Raw genomic sequence first — 19270 nt, 5'->3', positions numbered from 1 at the left:
AGGACTATCACTGGAGTCTCATATATATGTATGACAGAGGTCTTGTATAGGTTATATAAAAAGGTTATATATAAAAGATATCATTTACAGTCAGCTGATGTCACTAAGCTAAAAGGCTTTGAATTTACATTTTTCAGCTATCAGATCTATTTTATTTGACTTTTTCTTTCTTTATGTAATTGGTTGATGTGCCAGCAGAATATGAGCTTGTTTTACGGCAGAAGAAATCCACAAAAAAATTCTTGAACGTCCTAATCTTCCAATAATAAAATGTAAAAGATTTGAGTATAAGCTAAAAAAAATATATCCCATTAGAGTTCTTCATCAAAAAAGCTTTGTACGTGCCAGGCAGCATCCTGGAGTCTAATGGGAAATCTCTGTTTAATGCTGCTGGAGACAAATGATAAAACGCCTTGAATGGCAGACTATGTTCACCTTGTGTTGAAAACTGTCCATCTCGAGTAAAATGACTTATTTTTTTGTATCAAAGATGATCTTATTCATAAACCCATGATACTGAACAAAAAAAAAAAAAAAAACAAAAGAAAAGGAGAACTTTTTGCCATGCCAAGCTATTCAGAAGAAAACTGCTGTAAGAGGTCTAGAGTTGGCAAGAATCACCCTGCTATTCTCATGATTTCTTCCAAGGCACAGAATTATCACTGCTGGTTATTTTGTTTAACACAATCCTATGCGTGTGGCAGAACAGTATAGTGTTCACAAAATACAACTAGCTAGTGTGACAATTCTACCTATTACAGTGATACAGACCTAACATTCTTGCCAATATAAGTATGCCATTGACAACAAGAGTTTTGCATACATAAAGAATGGACATACTCCTTCAGGCTTAAGTCTGCAATTCCTTTATTGGTTGAAAGCAATATACTTGTGTGCAAACATGAGCATGTATATATCAGAGCATGTATAATTTCTCCAAATTTTATAAATTTCCACTATGGTGGCAATGAAAATTCACCTTGGAAAGAACAACTGTATCATAACAGAGAACAGACTCAAGTAATCTAATACAAAACACTTAGGAAAGAAAAAAAATCCAAAAAACTAAACCTGATTCTATGCCTGGAAAAATAAACAGCATGGCTACCAGTGACTTCACTGGACACTGAATAACCCCCTTACATATAAGTGCCAAATTTTTCTAATAAAAAGCAAAAAATACACCATAAATTTTCATAAAGATTCAGACACTTATGTATAATAAAGAATTAGGAACCTGTTCATTGCAAAGAAGTCTTGAGAGAGCAGCTGTGGAATCTAAATGTGCATCTTCTAAAATAGGAGAGAAATCAGACAAAAACATTACTTTTAAGCATTTAAATATCAGGGTTATTTTTTGAGTCACATCACACACAGACACATATAATACCCAGTCCTTCTCAGACAGCCCACAGACTAGACACAAAACCTATAAAATTAATTGAGCTTCCCAGGAAACTTGGAGTAAGGGTCAAAGTTCATTTTTATCTCACAGGTCTGTAGTGAGGCACGCCATCACAAAAACCAGCCAGAAGATAGACCTTGGTCTTTCACCTAAAACAGCTCTCCGCATCAATTTCCATTTCAGCTCTGTTTTCATACCTATTAAACAAAAGAACTGGATGGTAACTGCATCTGCCTGCCAAACTTGTAGCCAACACAAGTGTGGCTTATTCTCTGAGATTACTCCTTAACTATTGTATAAAACTTATAAATAACGTCCTTTATGAACACAAAAGAACTTCCTTGTATCACACCAAATATTTGAAAGATTTCATGCTTCTATGGTGATACGTTTCTGTATTTTTCTCCATATTCAATATTCTCCATAGATCATAGGTGCTAGGGTTTTCAGGGAGTTTTTCTTCAGTGTTGCTGAAGGAAGCAAGTCTTTTCCATTTGAAGGAAGGAGAGAGAACATCAAAATGGCAACCTCACGGTTTCACTTGCAATTACATTTGTACAAGTTTTGAGTACCTAAGTAGGATCCTGAATACTAAGGGTTTTTTGAAAAATGTTATCTTGGTTCAATTATTGGTTGCTCTGATTTACACACTTTTTAATGGTTTGTTATATGCTATTAGAAGAACATTTTACCACCAGAATCCTCCATCTTTCCTTCATTGTACGTTGTAGAGAACACATTATTTCTATTTACTTGCATATTTTCTACTTATTTGTGAACTTAGGTCTTTTGGTGAAGTTTTTGTTTGCTTGCATCTCCTTTTGAATTTAAATTCTTAGTCACTGAGACTGTTATGCAAGTAGCTTCAGCTCAGCTGCACTTTATTTTTTTCTGAAGGACAGATAACAGAATATAATGGTCCAGTGAGAACCACAAAGGTTATTTTCTGTTCTTTGTAACATGTGCCCAAAAAGTCTTCTTAAAATACTTCTTTGTTTAAAAGATGATTTCAGAGTTTTTGTTATTGTGGCACGCATTTCCTATAATAGAGATTTCATCTTTTCAGACCACGTATGCTTTAAATAGATTCATTCAGAAAGCATTTTTCTGACTTATAGATGTCTCTAAATTAACGCTATAGTAAGTAGAAATAACTCTGACCTCCCATGCTTTTGTTATTTGTCTGGAAGGCTGTCCACAGAGGATGGTGTGAAGAGGAGAGCTATATTCTTCCTCTTGTTACAAGGACACATTCCTTCCATTCCTTTTCGTAACGCAAAAATGGCTGGAGCCAAGCGAAGCACTTCTTTTATTGGGAGTCCTTTTGGTACAGGGTCCATTGGGAACTACTCCCTCCATAGCTGTTACACACGACCATACCACCCCTCCCTGTCCTATTTAGGATTTCTGTGCCAGAAAGAAATCATGACTTTGTAGGGGAAGAACATGATGCAAGACTCAGGTGGATGGATAAAGCAGGACACTTGTCATGTACTTAATTATACTACTGAATCGGAGCACTTATGGAGGCTGAGAGCCTGAACAATGAGATTGTTGTTCTAAGTCCTCCTATCAATGAACTACCAGAGAAGAACAAAAGAATGCAATTATTCTTCCTTACTGATCATATCTAAGGTGTCTGATGCTCTGATTAAGCTCAGACTATTACCTTCTCCACACTTCTTCCCTGAAAGAAGGGGATAAATACTTTCTTCAGTAAAGCAGTTGAGACTACAGATTCTGAGCAAGACCCTACAGCCTTGTATGAAGTCTCTCACAACAAAGAATGTAAATTTTCCTAGCTTTCTAATTTCTCTTATGGTTAAATCTGTCAGCTTTGTCTTGACTGATTTGAATCCTAGTCCATAACATTAATTTCTAATCACTGCAATTGCATAGGTGCTTATACAATACTTCCTAGTTTCTAGTTCCATTCTGGGTATCATGGGATTAAAAGTTCTGTGCATAGCACATATATTTTTTGCTGTACCGTAAGGCTAGCACAATTTGCACCTGCTTATACAGTTGACTGAGCTAAGAAATCTACTGTCTGTTCTCTTACCTGGAAACCAAAGCCAACCACTCAGATGTGCAAAATAAAGTGTCCTCTGCAAGATGAATATAAAAAATATTATTGGAGCTCTGCTTGCAAATCTCCCTAGAAATCCATCCTAGAAATTATTTTGCCCACTGGAAGCCTTAGTGTAAACTTCTTATGGCTGTAATTCCTGATTTCAGCCAAGTCAACAACAGCATTTCTCAATAATTTTTATTTTAAACAATGTGTGTAATTTCTAACGGTCAGTTAATTAGCAGACAGGTTTGTATTTCAGTATTCTTACTGATATATTTAAATTACCCAAGATTACAGAATTTCTATGTATGTTTTCTTAAGGCAAGATAGTTAGCTTCTGTTTATGTACATGCTTTAAATACTGCTGCTGCATCTGTGAATGCATTCTATAAATTTTTGTGCAATTACAAAAAATTGTTTAAATGAAAGTTATAGCCTAAATTTCTTTTACCTTATTAATAAAAATGGCAGTATTATTTGCACTTACAGCAGTGCAGCATTTTTGTAGCTTTAATGTTTAAACTAATCCAGCTCTCACTCTTTACCTTTGTATGTGTTGCATATTAATCATCTTATTCTTGGCTCCGTTTATGGCTTCATGAAAACTATACAATCTACTTTAGTATTCTTTAGTCTTTAACAAGTAAGACTGGGAATTGAGGAGTAATCAGTAATGGTTATCTGCCTTTCCTATTTAAAAACAATAATGATATTCACTCATCCTGAACAAGGCCTTTAATTAATCATTGTAGTAATGCAGACTGAAGTCCCAGTGTTACTATCACTGACGCATAACAGTAATATAAACTCCTACCTAAATGCTTTTGTTCTGTGAAATAAATCTTTACATCTATTCCCAATAATTTAGTAAAATTAAAATATAGCCTTATTATTCTATTAATTACAAAATTTTCAAGCAGGTGTACTTATTTTTATCATGTGAGAGCTGACAACTATTTAGAGGGCATTTTTTCAGGCAGAGCATAAATAAATATATTTTTATACATATTCAATATATCTGTATTTTTCTTCTGTATATATATTTAATTCTTACCTTTACAGGCCTTATTATTGTTATCTTTATCTCCTCCTTCTATAAAGTTTTTCATTCAATTTTACAACATATGGCTAAATTTCACAAAGCATAGCTTAACCTCAGTCTTTGTTTTTTGGGTTTTTTTTAAGATTACTCTGTTGTAATGGGTATGGGGAGCACTACAAAACCATGTGCATTACCTCAAAGACTAGTACCCCAATTGACTGAAATATAATGTTCACCTTCTATTTGGAGTTGTTCATCCTCTACTACTAGCTAATAGCCTAATTAGATTAAAAGCTACCCAGTGCACTGTCTTTTTCCAAGTGAATAATTCAAGTGAAATGACTAATTAAATTCTTAAGGGAACCACATAGCTATTTATGATGATAACTTGGAGTTCCCATCAAAGTGGCCATGCATGCATCTCTTTCTACTGTCAGATTTAAGTATAACCCCCTAGGTTGGAAACACTGTAGAAGTAAGGACTATGCAGATGAATTCTCCGGAGAGCAAGAATCAACTGTGCAGGGACTTAACAAACTACAGTTTCTAATGGAAAAAGAAAACAAAACAAAAGAAAATATATTTCTCCAGCAGCCTGAAATGCAAAGGGCTATATTTCATCTTTATATACTATGCTATATACAGTGTTGTACTCTGAAGGCAATGAATCATACACAGCCATTGGGTTTTTCTGACACCTATTTAACTGGACTCCACGTAGATTCTGTCAGGATTTGGTACTTCTTTTCTCAAGCCTTGCCATGGCTTTATCTGCCACATCTACTAAAAAAAAAAGTTTGGCTAGTATCAACTTTGCTTCCATCCTCAATTTTCTACAATTTTTATGTAACATTCTGGTCCTGCCAATAGAAGAGTGAGCCAGCAAGGCACAGAGACTACAGTGTTCAAATGAAAACCAAAAAAAAAAAAAAAGCTGAAGGAAAGAATGTTGGTTTCATGTTTAATGGGCGACATGGAATTCCAGAGATGGGGACTGTGCCTTGCATACCAGGCAATTGTGGACAAATCTCTTGACCTCTGAACTTTCATTACCAATTTAACAATTGAGGGTGCTGACTTTTCCCTACCAATATCATCAGGTCACAAACACACATCTCAATGAGTGGCTGTTAGGCACCTTGGTAATACAGAAATCAAAGTAGTATTTGTCTAGATAGGTAGAAACCTGGTATCAAGCTCTCTGCATGAAAATTGAATCTGACTTTTAATGAGATTTGGATAGGTGGTTTTAAACTTAAAAACACTGAGAAACACTTTCCAAGTATATTTTTGTCCTTTTAATTAGAGCCTTTTTCATTTTTCCAATCCCTTTCAACAATCCTCTAATATTTTTACAGCCTTGCCTTTTGAGGGGCAGGCACAAAGTGAGGCAGATACACTGAACAAGGGGATATCAAAGAATGAATTTCCCCTGTCGCTTTAACCACATGAAAGCTCTCCAAATGTATTCCCTTGCTCCTCTTAGTGGTTTGTATAATGAGATCAGTAGAAGTGAAGACTAACATCTCCCCGTTCCATTTGCAGCTGCTAGTAGCTGAAGGATAACTGTGCTATGGTAATGATTCTATTTGAAAAGGGAGTATTTGCTACTGCATTCTTTCTTCTTACATTTTTTTTTAAAGTTCTGACAGCGTTCTCAGTTTTGGGGAGGAAAGGGAAGGGAAGGGAAGAGCACTAGAGAAAGGGATGATCCCTGCCTCAAGAATTTAAAATCTGAAGAGAGAAAAAGAGGACAGAACTAACTGGTGGTCTCAGGAGACAGAGAGAATTTTATGATGGGGTAGGGAGGAAGGAAAGCCTGTTCGTTGCTTATCAGTCCAACTTTATCTGGAGCTGTGGTGTTCAAGATAACTTATGCCGGTCTTCAGAACTGGAAATAGAATCATAGTCATAGAATCATTAAGGTTGGAAAAGATCTCTAAGATCATCGAGTCCAACCATCAACCCAACACCACCACCCACTAAACCATGTCCCTAAGCGCCTCATCTACTCGTCTTTTAAACACCTCCAGGGATGGGGACTCAACCACTTCCCTGGGCAGCCTGGTCCAATGTTTCACCACTCTTGCAGTAAAGAAATTTTTCCTCACGTCCAATCTAAACCTCCCCCGGTGCAACTTGAGGCCTTTTCCTCTCGTCCTATCGCTTCTTACTTGGGAGAAGAGACCGACACCCACCTCGCCACAACCTCCTTTCAGGTAGTTGTAGAGCACGATAAGGTCTCCCCTCAGCCTTTTCTCCAGGCTAAACAACCCCAGTTCCCTCAGCCGCTCCTCATAAGACTTGTTCTCCAGACCCTTCACCAGCTTCGTTGCCCTTCTCTGGACACGCTCCAGCACCTCAACGTCCTTCTTGTAGTGAGGGGCCCAAAACTGAACACAGTATTGGAGGTGCGGCCTCACCAGTGCCGAGTACAGGGGCACGATCACTTCCCTACTCCTGCTGGCCACACTTTTTATGATACAGGCCAGGATGCCATTGGCCTTCTTGGCCGCCTGGGCACACTGCCGGCTCATGTTCAGCCGGCTGTCAACCAGCACCCCCAGGTCCTTTTCTGCCAGGCAGCTTTCCAGCCACTCTTCCCCAAGCCTGTAGCGCTGCATGGGGTTGTTGTGGCTGAAGTGCAGGACCCGGCACTTGGCCTTGTTGAACCTCATACAGTTGGCCTCGGCCCATCGATCCAGCCTGTCCAGGTCCCTCTGCAGAGCCTTCCTACCCTCGAGCAGATCAACACTCCCGCCCAACTTGGTGTCATCTGCAAACTTACTGAGGGTGCACCCGATCCCCTCATCCAGATCATCGATAAAGATATTGAACAAGACCGGCCCCAAAACTGAGCCCTGGGGAACACCGCTCATGACCGGCTGCCAACTGGATTGAACTCCATTCACCACAACTCTCTGGGCCCGGCCGTCCAGCCAGTTTTTGACCCAGTGCAGAGTCCACCTGTCTAAGCCGTGAGCCGCCAGCTTCTCTAGGAGAATGCTGTGGGAGACCGTGTCAAAGGCCCTACTGAAGTCCAGGTAGACCACATCCACAGCCTTTCCCTCATCCACTAGGCGGGTCACCTGGTCATAGAAGGAGATCAGGTTGGTCAAGCAGGACCTGCCTCTCATGGACCTGTGCTGGCTGGGCCTGATCCCCTGGTTGTCCCGCTCATGCCTTGTGAGCACCCTCAAGATGAACCGCTCCATAATCTTCCCCGGCACCGAGGCCAGGCTGACAGGCCTGTAGTTCCCCGGATCCTCCTTCCAGCCCTTCTTGTAGATGGGCGTCACATTGGCAAGCCTCCAGTTGTCCGGGACCTCCCCCGTTAACCAGGACTGCTGATAGATGATGGAGAGCGGCTTGGCGAGCTCCTCCGCCAGCTCCCTCAGCACTCTAGGGTGGATCCCATCCGGCCCCATAGACTTGTGAGCGTCCAGGTGGCGTAGCAGGTCGTTGACTGCTTCCTCTTGGATTATGGGGGGTTCATCCTGCTCGCCGTCCCTGTCTTCCAGCTCAGGGGGCTGAATACCCCGAGGATAACTGGTCTGACTGTTAAAGACTGGGGCAAAGAAGGCATTGAGTACCTCAGCCTTTTCCTCATCCTCGGTGACAATGTTCCCCCCCGCATCCAATAAAGGATGGAGATTCTCCTTGGCTCTCTTCTTGTCATTAATATATTTGTAAAAACGTTTTTTGTTGTCTCTAACGGCAGCGGCCAGATTGCGTTCTATCTGGGCTTTTGCCTTTCTCATTTCCTCTCTGCACGACCTAACGAGATCCCTGTACTCTTCTGAGTCGCCTGCCCCTTCTTCCACAAGTGGTAAACTCTCCTTTTTTTCCTGAGTCCCAGCAAGAGCTCCCCGTTCAGCCAGGCCGGTCGTCTTCCCCGCCCGTTCTTCTTACGGCGTACGGGGACAGCCTGCTCCTGCACCTTTAAGACTTCCTTCTTGAAGATCGTCCAGCCTTCCTGGACCCCTTTGCCCTTCAGGACCGTCTCCCAAGGGACTCTCTCTACCAGCGTCCTGAACAGGCCAAAGTCCGCCCTCCGGAAGTCCATGGTTGTGGTTTTGCTGCCCCCCCTCCTTACTTCACCAAGAATGGAGAATTCTATCATTTAACGGTCGCTAAGCCCAAGATGGCCTCCAACCACCACATCTCCCACTGTGATCTCCACCACTATGATGCCACTCCAGGCTATAGTAGCTTCTGCTTATTCACAGGTATGGAATGCTCATGCAAGAATGAACCAGCCCTCCTAGACAAGACGGAAACAGTTTTCCTCAAAAGAGGTGTTTTATGATACGTGGATTTTTATGGAAAAGACTAAATACATAGGCTTTCACTTTGTCAAGTTCTGGTAGATAAGCAATACAAATACTTTTATTTTTATACAGATTTTCTTCTTCTCCTGACAAATTAGCCAGGGGGGTGGGTCCCTTTAACATATTATTTTCTCTAATAACATATAGTATATACCTAATTTTTGCTTATGTGCTGCAGGCTTACTACCATTCCAGGTCAGTGCAGTTATTAGTACGTCTTCAGGGAACAGTATGGCTTAATCTTTGTTTGGAAGGAGAGTATTATTAGAGCTGTTAGAATAATTTAATTTTTGATTCAGCTACTGAACCAGGCAATAAAAACTAAGAAAAATTATGCATATCAAATTAAAACTAAAACTTGCCACTTTTCCCTCATCAGTTCTAGAACTTCAGAAGTTTCATTTATTTTGATTTGCAACCTGAAATGAGACATTTTTGTTTCAGGGACCTCTTTTAAAAGCAAAGAAAAAAAGAGAGGCTAAATTCTCAAACTACCGCTGGAAGAAATACTGGTTGAACTTTATTGTTGGCTCAAAAGTTACTCTCAGGCAGAGTAAGAAAAAAGTTTGAATTCACACTTTGGGGAACTGTCAGTCTTGCTGATTTTGTCTCTGCTTTACCAATTAATTATTTTAACTCTGAATCGTTCTGAACATGAAAGAATTGAAAGATAGTTCTGACAATAGCTAGCACCCTGTCATTCCTAAGGAAGCCCTTCTGGACAAGCTCTCCCAACCTAGTGTGAGCACACTTGTGTGCTATTATGCTGTCCTGGTTTTGGCAGGGATAGAGTTAATTTCCTTCCTAGTAGCTGGTACAGTGCTGTGTTTTGGATTTAGGGTGAGAACAATGTTGATAACACACCCATGTTTTAGTTGTTGCTAGGTAATGCTTACACTAGTCAAGGACTTTTCAGCTTCCCATGTTCTACCGACTGAGAAGGCTGGAGGGGCACAAGAAGCTGGGAGGGGGCACAGCCAGGACAGCTGACCCCAACTGACCCAAGGGATATCCCACACCATATGACGTCACGCTCAGCACATAAAGCTGGGGGAAGAAGAAGGAAGGGGGGCACGTTCGGAGTGATGGCGTTTGTCTTCCCAAGTCACCGTTACACGTGATGGAGCCCTGCTTTCCTGGAGATGGCTGAACACCTGCCTGCCGATGGGAAGGAGTGAATGAATTCCTTGTTTTGCTTTGCTTGTGTGTGCAGCTTTTGCTTTACCTATTAAACTGTCTTTATCTCAACCAACGAGTTTTCTCACTTTTCCGATTCTCTCCCACATCCCACCGGGGGGGAGTGAGCGACTGTGTGGGGCTTAGTTGCCAGCTGAGGTTAAACCACGACATATGCTTATTTTACAGAAGGCAACCCTTCTTTTTTTTTTAACACAAATTGCACAGCTTTATCAATATTATGGTTCCTTCACGCTGCATTTCCTTAAGATGAACACCACCCTGCTCTGAAGATATATTGCATCTGTTTTTCCCAGTTAGCTCTGTAATTTTCTCCTTGGGCCTCTGCTTTTTTTTAAGCCATAGTCTGATTTTTTATCAAGGTATTCTTGGGATAGGCACTCCGCTATTATCCTTCGCTAGGGATACCCTTTGGGTGTAGAGGTGAAGGAAGAAGGGAAATGGATCAATTCAAGAGGACTTGACACTGTAATTTCTGAAGAAGCCTCTTAAGTAGTAAACTACTTCACAACAGAGGAATGATACTGGCTTCCACTGCTCAATATGGCACACCAACTCATTCATTCTGTTGCATTATTCTGAGCATCCCCTTCTCTCACACAACACTTCTACTCTATTCCTTACCCAGACATAGCCTTTCTATGGTAAGCTGCAAGTTGAACAGAAACTTAAGGTGAAAGAGGCCTCTATTTTTCTTATTTTTCCTGTTCTAGAAAGGTGTAATATAAATAAATCAATAATATAATATTGTTTGCTTCTTCCAATTAGAAGTTGATTGTGTTATCTCTTCTAATCTCCATGACATGGAATTTTTATTGTATGGCAGTTGTATATGTATCTGTATTTTCTTGAGATCAATCACTTCAGGTCAAGTGGAGCAAATTCTGGTCTCAGTTAAATTAATCTGTCCTGCGATGTGCTCAGTGACCTGGGGCTCCCTGGGTTTACAGGCTCACAGAATTATTACGTGAGTATTAACCGAGGACACTCCAGGGAAACTAATTTTTCCAGAAGTCAGTAAGAAATGAAAACATTTGTTTAGAGCATTTCTGAAATAGAAAATGGGAAAAATTGAAGTTTTAGAGAGTAATACAATAAATTTTTAGGACATCATTAGCCACTGAAAAGTGCATAGTATTTATGATACAAATTTCAGAAAAGCTTGACTGAGTCCATGATGAATCTGACCATATTTACTTTTGCTACAACATGCTAAAGCTTTAAACAATGGAAAATTAAGGCATATTTGGACTTGTTCTGTTTCAAAGTGAAACTCTGAAAAACATCTCGTAAAGAACACATTTGATCCCAGTAAGTGCACGTGTATGTGTGCCAAATCACTAAGTGTTTTTATGTATTCAAGTGTTTTTAAAATTTAATTCTCCATCACATAAACAGGTGATCTGTTTTAGATGACAGAAAAGTACAATACAGCCTATTTCCTTAAATGAAAGTCAGTTCTGAAGCCTGCTTTTTGGTGATTTTCTGAGAAGCGGTAATATACCAAGGAGTTACAACACAGAATGTGTAAACTGAATTAGGTGTCACACACGATGTGAAATTAAATCCTCATCAAATTCATGCACAGACATTACAGTGCTTCACAGTTCTTTTAAAAACGTATTTATTCAAAGAAGTACGAAATAATGTCATATTAACTGACACATGAATGACCCCATTTCATACCATTAATGTCTTATTACATATACAATCTAACAATATTGGAGCAAAACTTAAAAGATTCTTGGAACACTTAACAAGGGAAGCCATTGATGCCAAATCCATCTATTTCTTACCTTGCTCAGGTGTACTCGCCAATTTTTTCCTTGATGCTTTATCAAGCTCAAATGTACAAAAATGGTTGAAAACAAAAGGGAGAGGGGCTGGGAGGGTTAGAGGCTGGTATAAAGAACTATCTCTACGCAGAAGCTAAAATACTGTTTTGTAGATAAAAGCTAATTTGAAGAATACCTTATCATTCTATGCTTCAGGTTACTTATCACTTAAGCATAACTCCCCAAAATTACAAATGAGTAAGGGAAGAGACTTCTTTCCTTAAAATTTGATGACTTTCTCTTACTTAGTTACAGACTCCTATGCCTCTTGAAGATGCAGTGATGATACCTTCAGGATACCCACAACATGCCAAACACAAATTCTTTATTTCCTTTGGTTTCAGCGGAACCCAACTATAAAGAATTACATTGGGTGATTACTGGAATGTATTTTAGCCATCAGACTGTCAATATCAACAGATGAACCAGAGTGTAAGGATGCAGAAGCTAATGAGAGAGAGAGAGCACACGCGTGCATGTGTGTGTGTGTGTGGTGGTCTGTACATTAGATCAGCAAGGGAGTTCAATGAAAATTTTGGAGTTTGAATGGAGCATTGGAGCATTTCTTTCCATGAGGAAAGTCATTACTTTAACAATGTCTATTAGTAAAAGGCCTGCCACTTCACAACATAAGTGCCCATTCTAAAAACAAAACTAGGATTTCTTAACAAACTCAGTATCCTAATAAAGCAAAAATATAACAGTGGCTCTCTGACAAGTACTTCAAGACACAGAAAAGAAGGAATCTGGCTTGAGGCTTTGCAGTAGTAGAATCATGAAGAACGCTTACCTTTACATATCTTTAGCACCTGACAGAAGGCAAAGAAAATTCTAAGTGCAAAACTTTGTTTGTCTCTAGGCTATAAAATATAGATTTTAGGCTTACATATGTAGGATTCTGGAACGGTAATTGCTTTGACATCACTGCCTTCAGACAATTTTTATTGTAGATGAAATTGTCCTTATTCTTCCTCCTCAGATACATCATTCATGTCATGATTGAAGTTATTTCCCTTGGACAAGAAGTTTGTATCTACCATTACATTGAATATTCTGGAAGATAAATGCAGTAAATTTGGGAAAAAAGTATTACCCATGAATAAGTAACACCTTGTCAACAAATGATATCTTTGTATCTGTAGGAATATTACTCTTCAGTTTCATCATATCAGCTTCCAACCACTTTCCAGAAGAAAACACCAACATTTCAATTATATAAAATCTTATGTTATAAAGCCTTCCTTATGAAAGTTTTAACAGTCATTTCAAGTAACATGAATGGAGACCTTATTGTGGCCTTTCAGTGTATAAAGGGGGCTTATAACAAATACGGAGAGAAACTTTTTCCAAGGCCTGTAGCGACAGGACAAGGGGCAACAGTTTTAAACTGAAAGAGGGTAGATTTAGATTAGATATTAGGAAGAAATTCTTTATGATGAGGGTGGTGAGACACTGGAACAGGTTGCCCAGAGAAGTTGTGGATGCTCCATCATTGGCAGTGTTCAAGGTCAGGTTGGACGGGGCTTTGAGCAACCTGATCTAGTGAAAGTTGCACCCCCCAAGGCAGCGGGGTTGGACTAGATAATCTCTAAAGGTCCCTTCCAAACTGGAACCATTCTATGATTCTATGAATAAGGATGTGTGAGAGGAACTGATCCCGTTAAGTATGTCTGTGCCTTTTTTTCATGTAACTTTTGACCAGCTACTTGGGAGGGAATACCTGGATAAAACTGATGTAACAATATTCAGATACTTTCTTCATCTGTAATATCTCTTATCTGTATTTAAATATGTTACTTTTTAACTCTAGGGATGACAGTTTGCTGTTAAAGCTTTTGTCTGTTTCTCTTATAGAAGGCAACAGAACTCTGAATTTCCTTTGGGTTGCTGTTACTTCAACTTAGGAAGGCATTCCACACTGCTGAATGTGGAACTACTAGCAACTTGATTGTCAGTCCTCCTAGATAAATATTTTGTTAATGGTTTGTTACAAGCACATCATTCAGTTCTTTCTATAACACTAACCAGTAGCATGAAGCCGATTACTAGGCACAAAGGTATGTATATCCTGATTTCTTAAAATCATCCCTTCCTCACCTCTGCTGGACTTCAAGACAACAAAGGATTTCACAATTGCATTGTTTGATGGATGGTTACAATAACTAGGATTCATGGAACTAGCAGCATAGCACAGACTACTACACAGTACTCTTAACCATTCTTTACTTGCTGTTTGTTAGATTATGCAAAGAAGTCCCAGGACTCTTTGACTCTGTTCTCAACTTGTGTAATCTTGTGTGATTACATACAAGATTGTATGTAATCTAAACATCTTTCCTCACTTGAAGCTGGGGGAGATGTGTTCTTTGAATCTTCATAGTAGCCCTAAACAGGTTTCTCAGAATTATATTTGGCCCAACAAGGGGTGGGTTGGAGAGGTTCACAACTTGTAAATAATTCAAAGGTTAAGGTTGCACAAAGTTAAATTCTTCATTTTCCATACTGCTAAATAGGATAGTTTTCTATCAGAATGTCACTAAGGGTCATAAAGTTTTAAACTAATGGCTGCTGGAATGGGAGGTGGGAAGGTGACTGCTCCAGTAGCAGTGTGCTTTTGCACTTAATTTGCACTTAAGTATACTTTCCACTTGTGTGAATCAGTAACAAGTATAAAATTTGGGAGGGCAAAATGAAACAAATAATTAATACTGAGAATTTGTAGAAAGCAAAGCGAAAATGTAATTTTTTTTTTTTTTCATCAACAGGATTATGATTGCTCTTCATCTGTTTTCTCCTTGGAAATGGAATAGCTATGTATTTCACTAAAGAGTTCTAAACAGCTTTGGAAAACTACAACAACAAACATGTCTAGGCATGAAGCAGCAGTCTTTGTAGGGGCCATTTTGGACAATGTTCCTGGGTGTGCTCGGGAGAGCACATAGGAACAGTCAGAGTGAAAACAATGGTGAGAATCTCAGTTCTTAATTCCACTGTTGCAACCAGCACCTTTAAAACATGCAAAATTTCTGCCAGTTTTGCTAGTTACAAAAACAAAGATGGGCTTATGTCTTTGGTTTGTACTGCCTAACAGTGCTAAGGTGAATGGAACCTGACACAGGTTGTGGAAACCAGTGACTAAAATCCATTGTGATATGTTCTGTAGACTGAATTAAATCCACTGGTTAATTTTGAATGAATATTCAAAAAAGCAATCTCACCACTAATTTATTTTCACTTACTTTAGTGCAGTGTTTCTCAAACTAAACATAATAAGCTCCTTAAAAAAAGAAAGCTCAGCGATTCTACTATAAAGACCATATGCGTTGTACTTGGTGCATATGTTCATCCAGAATTTGATTAGAATTATAGAGTCTGGACTGTCTTACTTTGTCTCTATTCTCACTTTCATACATGTTGTCATATTAAAGATAAAACAAGCCCCCTACTCCCTCACCTCCATCTAAACCAATCTGGTTCTTCCTAATCTTTAGTCTTTAGACTTTTTCTCTAATTGAGTAGCTGCATTTAATATATGAGACACATAAAACATATAAAAAACTAATTTGTAGCTTCATGAATACAAAGTGTAAATGGAGTTATTTAGGTCAGGTAAAGATTTACTGACCATGAAGAGGGGACAGCCTGCCCACCATGGTCTTCACCACAGGCTGCAGGGGAATCTCTGCTCCGGCACCTGGAACACCTCCTCCCCCTCCTCCTTCACTGACCTTGGTGTCTGCAGAGTTGTTTCACATATTCTCACTCCTCTCTTTGGCTGCCATTGCTCAGGGTTTGTTTTTTTTTCCCCCTTCTTAAATACGTTATCCCAGAGGCGCTACCACTGTCGCTGATGGGCTCAGCCTTGGCCAGCGGTGAGTCCTTCTTGGAGCCGGCTGACATTGGCTCTATTGGACATAGGGGAACCTTCTAGCAGCTTCTCACAGAATCCACCCCTGTAGCCCCCCTGCTACCAAAACCTTGCCACGCAAACCCAATACGTGCATGAAAGTGTATCTTTTCAATAATATCTTCTTTTGTAGCTTTTGTGGAGAGAAGAATATTTCCAGAAGGCTGTCCTTTCAAAGTAAAAATGCATATGCTAAAGACATGGTCTGCCATTTCCCTATCTAGGACAAATCCTGTTTGTTCAAATCCACCAGATTGAATAAGTTGGGAGTGTTCTCTAAGGTTCTCTAAGTAATACTTACCCTCACCTTTTCCTGATGCAAAGGAGAAGGTAAAATACAAACTTAAGCTTGCCACAAAAGACAGTAACGTAACTATTTTACCTTACATTTTTGTTGGAGCTTTTATTTAAAGTATGGATTTTAGGATCCAAATTTAGTTGGATTGCTTTCAGATTCAGATGTTTCACTTGAGCCCAACTTTTTACTGCTAAGCCGTTCATTCCAGTACATTATCCAGAAAGCTGGTAATAATAACTACTATTTAAATTTTTGGCAAATAATTCGTTGCAGCTGTAGTTGTTCACATGCATCATTAACTGCCTGGGCACATTCAGAAAAAATTCCTGCCTTTTTCAGGGTTTTTCATAGCTTTTCTGCTATAAGACTGACTAAGCTAAGCTATGAAAAATCTCCCAATTCCAGAGTATTTCCAACCCTCCAAGAAAACAAGAGTCCAAATTCACCTATTAGAATTCTTCACAGTGGTTAGAAGCAACCATCACTTCTGTTTACAGTATAGGATTATAAATTATATTGAAATATCATTCAGTTATAGTCATTCTCCAACACTGCAAAGAGATGGATGGTCTCCAGGGTAAGGTTGTCATAAAAAGGAAAATCAAACCAGCTGAATAATACAATAAGTCTGTGTATCAAGCCAGCTCAACCAAGCAGTGATAAGAACTGTGGCAGCCTTTGAGGAGCTGGCTGACAGATTTCATTTGTCTGAGTTCAGATCTTGCCCTAGTGTCATATGTCATATCTTCCCACCATCCCTTTGGTGTTCTACCGGCACCCCTCCAGGTGCTGTCAGGGGATTAGAAGGAGTCTGCCAGTTAAAATGCTTGAATGAACAAGTCAAGAGTACAAGTAAAGAGCCCATTTCATTTCTTTTTTTTTTTTTAGGCCACAAAATTGACACATCTTTTTGCATTTGGTTCTGTAATTAGGCATAGATTAAACTTTAGAATATAAATGTGTAGTACTATGTTGAAATAGGACATTGCACATATATATAAGTAGTAATAAGAATGGAAAACAAAGATGATTAAGTCCTTTGACAATATGAAGAGTTATCTTTAAATCCTATGACTACTGATGCAACATCTGGAACCACATAATCTGCTATTACTAATGTCTCTACAATTTAAAACATAAAGCCTTGCCCACTTGAAAGTAAGGCACACCAACAGAGAATTTATCATGTGTTAGCTACAAAGTTTCCAGAGAAAATAATCTTAAAATAAAAAAATCCCTCTCTAACTTCATTTCCTCATAGACTTTCCTAATGGATTACCATTGCTTTACACCAATTTTAAGTAATTTTTACATTATCATACATACATAATAGTATGATTCACCCACATTGTATCTGCTATGGCTACTACGGATGTCATGGTTATACTAGTGTGTCCAAAACAGCAATAGTTATCTATGCTTAGGCATCTGAATCACAAAGTATGCGTACACAGCACTGGTCAAAAGCAATTACGCTCAGTTTCAGGAAGCAGCTCTGGCATGTTAAAGCAACACTTCAAACAGCCTAATACATATAGAACAACATTGTACCTGTATTGTCTACTGTTCCAGCTCAGCAGGAGCAAGGGCTGTATCACCATGAATAACAGGTGTCTACACAAGCACACAGGTACACTCCTGAAATTTACCTACCTATGCCATTCTGAGGATGAGAAGAACATGAAGAACAAATCCTCCTCAGGAATCTCAGGGCTTCAAGCTTTGAGCTTCAAGGCTTCAAGCTCTGGCAGATAGCAAACTTCCACCTCATTTTACACAAATCTCTCCCTCACAATTGCCTGTACACAAGATATGTAAAACAATAAAAAAATTCAACATCACACTTTTGAAGTAATGCTGCTATAATTTGAAAACCTAATATAAAGCATACAAACTAATCAGTAAATTTTTCAGACAGTATTCTCTGTGAACACTTGATGAAAAGTAAAGGTAGACGTTTTAGTCAGTTTCAAATTCTTTCTTTACAGGAGGAATCCTTGGATGTTATCAACACACTGAATAGAACTGAGAAAGGCTAAAGTACAGTTTAAAATTCAATTGACATTTCTATTTCAGATCAAAATTGAAGGTTTTGCATAGCATTTGTGGTTAAGTGCAACAGGTTTCTAAAATCAAGGGAATAAGATTCAAGTCCCACATAATCTATAAAAAATATTTTTTTTAAATTCAGCAAATGCCACTTTATATCTATTGAAAATGACAAGAATAATTATTCCCATATCAATTCTAGGCTTTTTGAAGCCTCCTCTGAAGGAGGAGGTCAAAGGACACAGGGTAAATATTTAAAAATTCCTGTAACAAGTACAAAGTATACCTGAGCTGCAGATCACAAAAGAGAGGCAACAGCCTAACTGTAGAAGAAAAAAATCTAAAATTCCATTTCACATCTAGTCAAGGTGTAGGCTTCTAGGTTTTCATTTTTATTAATGTTAAAATATTTACCTTTCTATTTGTGAGCAAAAATAAAAATGCATGTGAATGAAAATACCTGGAGAGAAGAAAAATAACACTAACTCAAGCTCCCTTTAATCAGTAGCATTCAAGAATAAAACAGCTGTCAAAAAGCTGTTTCACTGTATTGTAGTTATCAGTCCAGCCTGACGCCAGAATGTCTCTAGCAATGTTGTTTTGACACACTAGTAATGTCTGCAACTTGCTAGCAAGAGTTGTATTAAATCATCTTGTCACCAATTCTAGCTTTTATCAAGTTAAGTTAAACAAATTCACCACTTAAAATAGAAAATATTTTCGATAAAATAAGTCTAGATACAACATCTTTGAAATCCCATTTCCTTGTCCGTATCTAGCACTAGACTTGGGTGTGGAAGACAGAACAAAGGGTAAGCCCTTTATATTAAAAAAAAAAAAAAAGGTAAAGTGAAATTATTTTTCACTACCAAATTTTAAAAGCACTGCCTTTTAAATAATGTTGATTTTAGCCAGAAGGAGAAAGAAAAGCAGGTGGTGGTGCTAGATTTATTTAACATCAAAAAAGAGCTCACTACCAGAAACAACATTTTTGAAGAGTTTAAAGCTGGTACCGTCAGTCATATTTTGAAATTTGGCATCTTTAATACTTTAGGGCCCCCAAATCAAATCAAATTAAAAAATTAAATGTAATAGTAGAGTCAAAGGATGTATATTAAGGATGACACAAAAA

The sequence above is a fragment of the Aptenodytes patagonicus genome, chromosome 11 (assembly GCF_965638725.1).
Source record: "Aptenodytes patagonicus chromosome 11, bAptPat1.pri.cur, whole genome shotgun sequence".
Classification (NCBI taxonomy): Eukaryota; Metazoa; Chordata; class Aves; order Sphenisciformes; family Spheniscidae; genus Aptenodytes; species Aptenodytes patagonicus.
Note: the sequence above shows the minus strand (reverse complement) of the source record.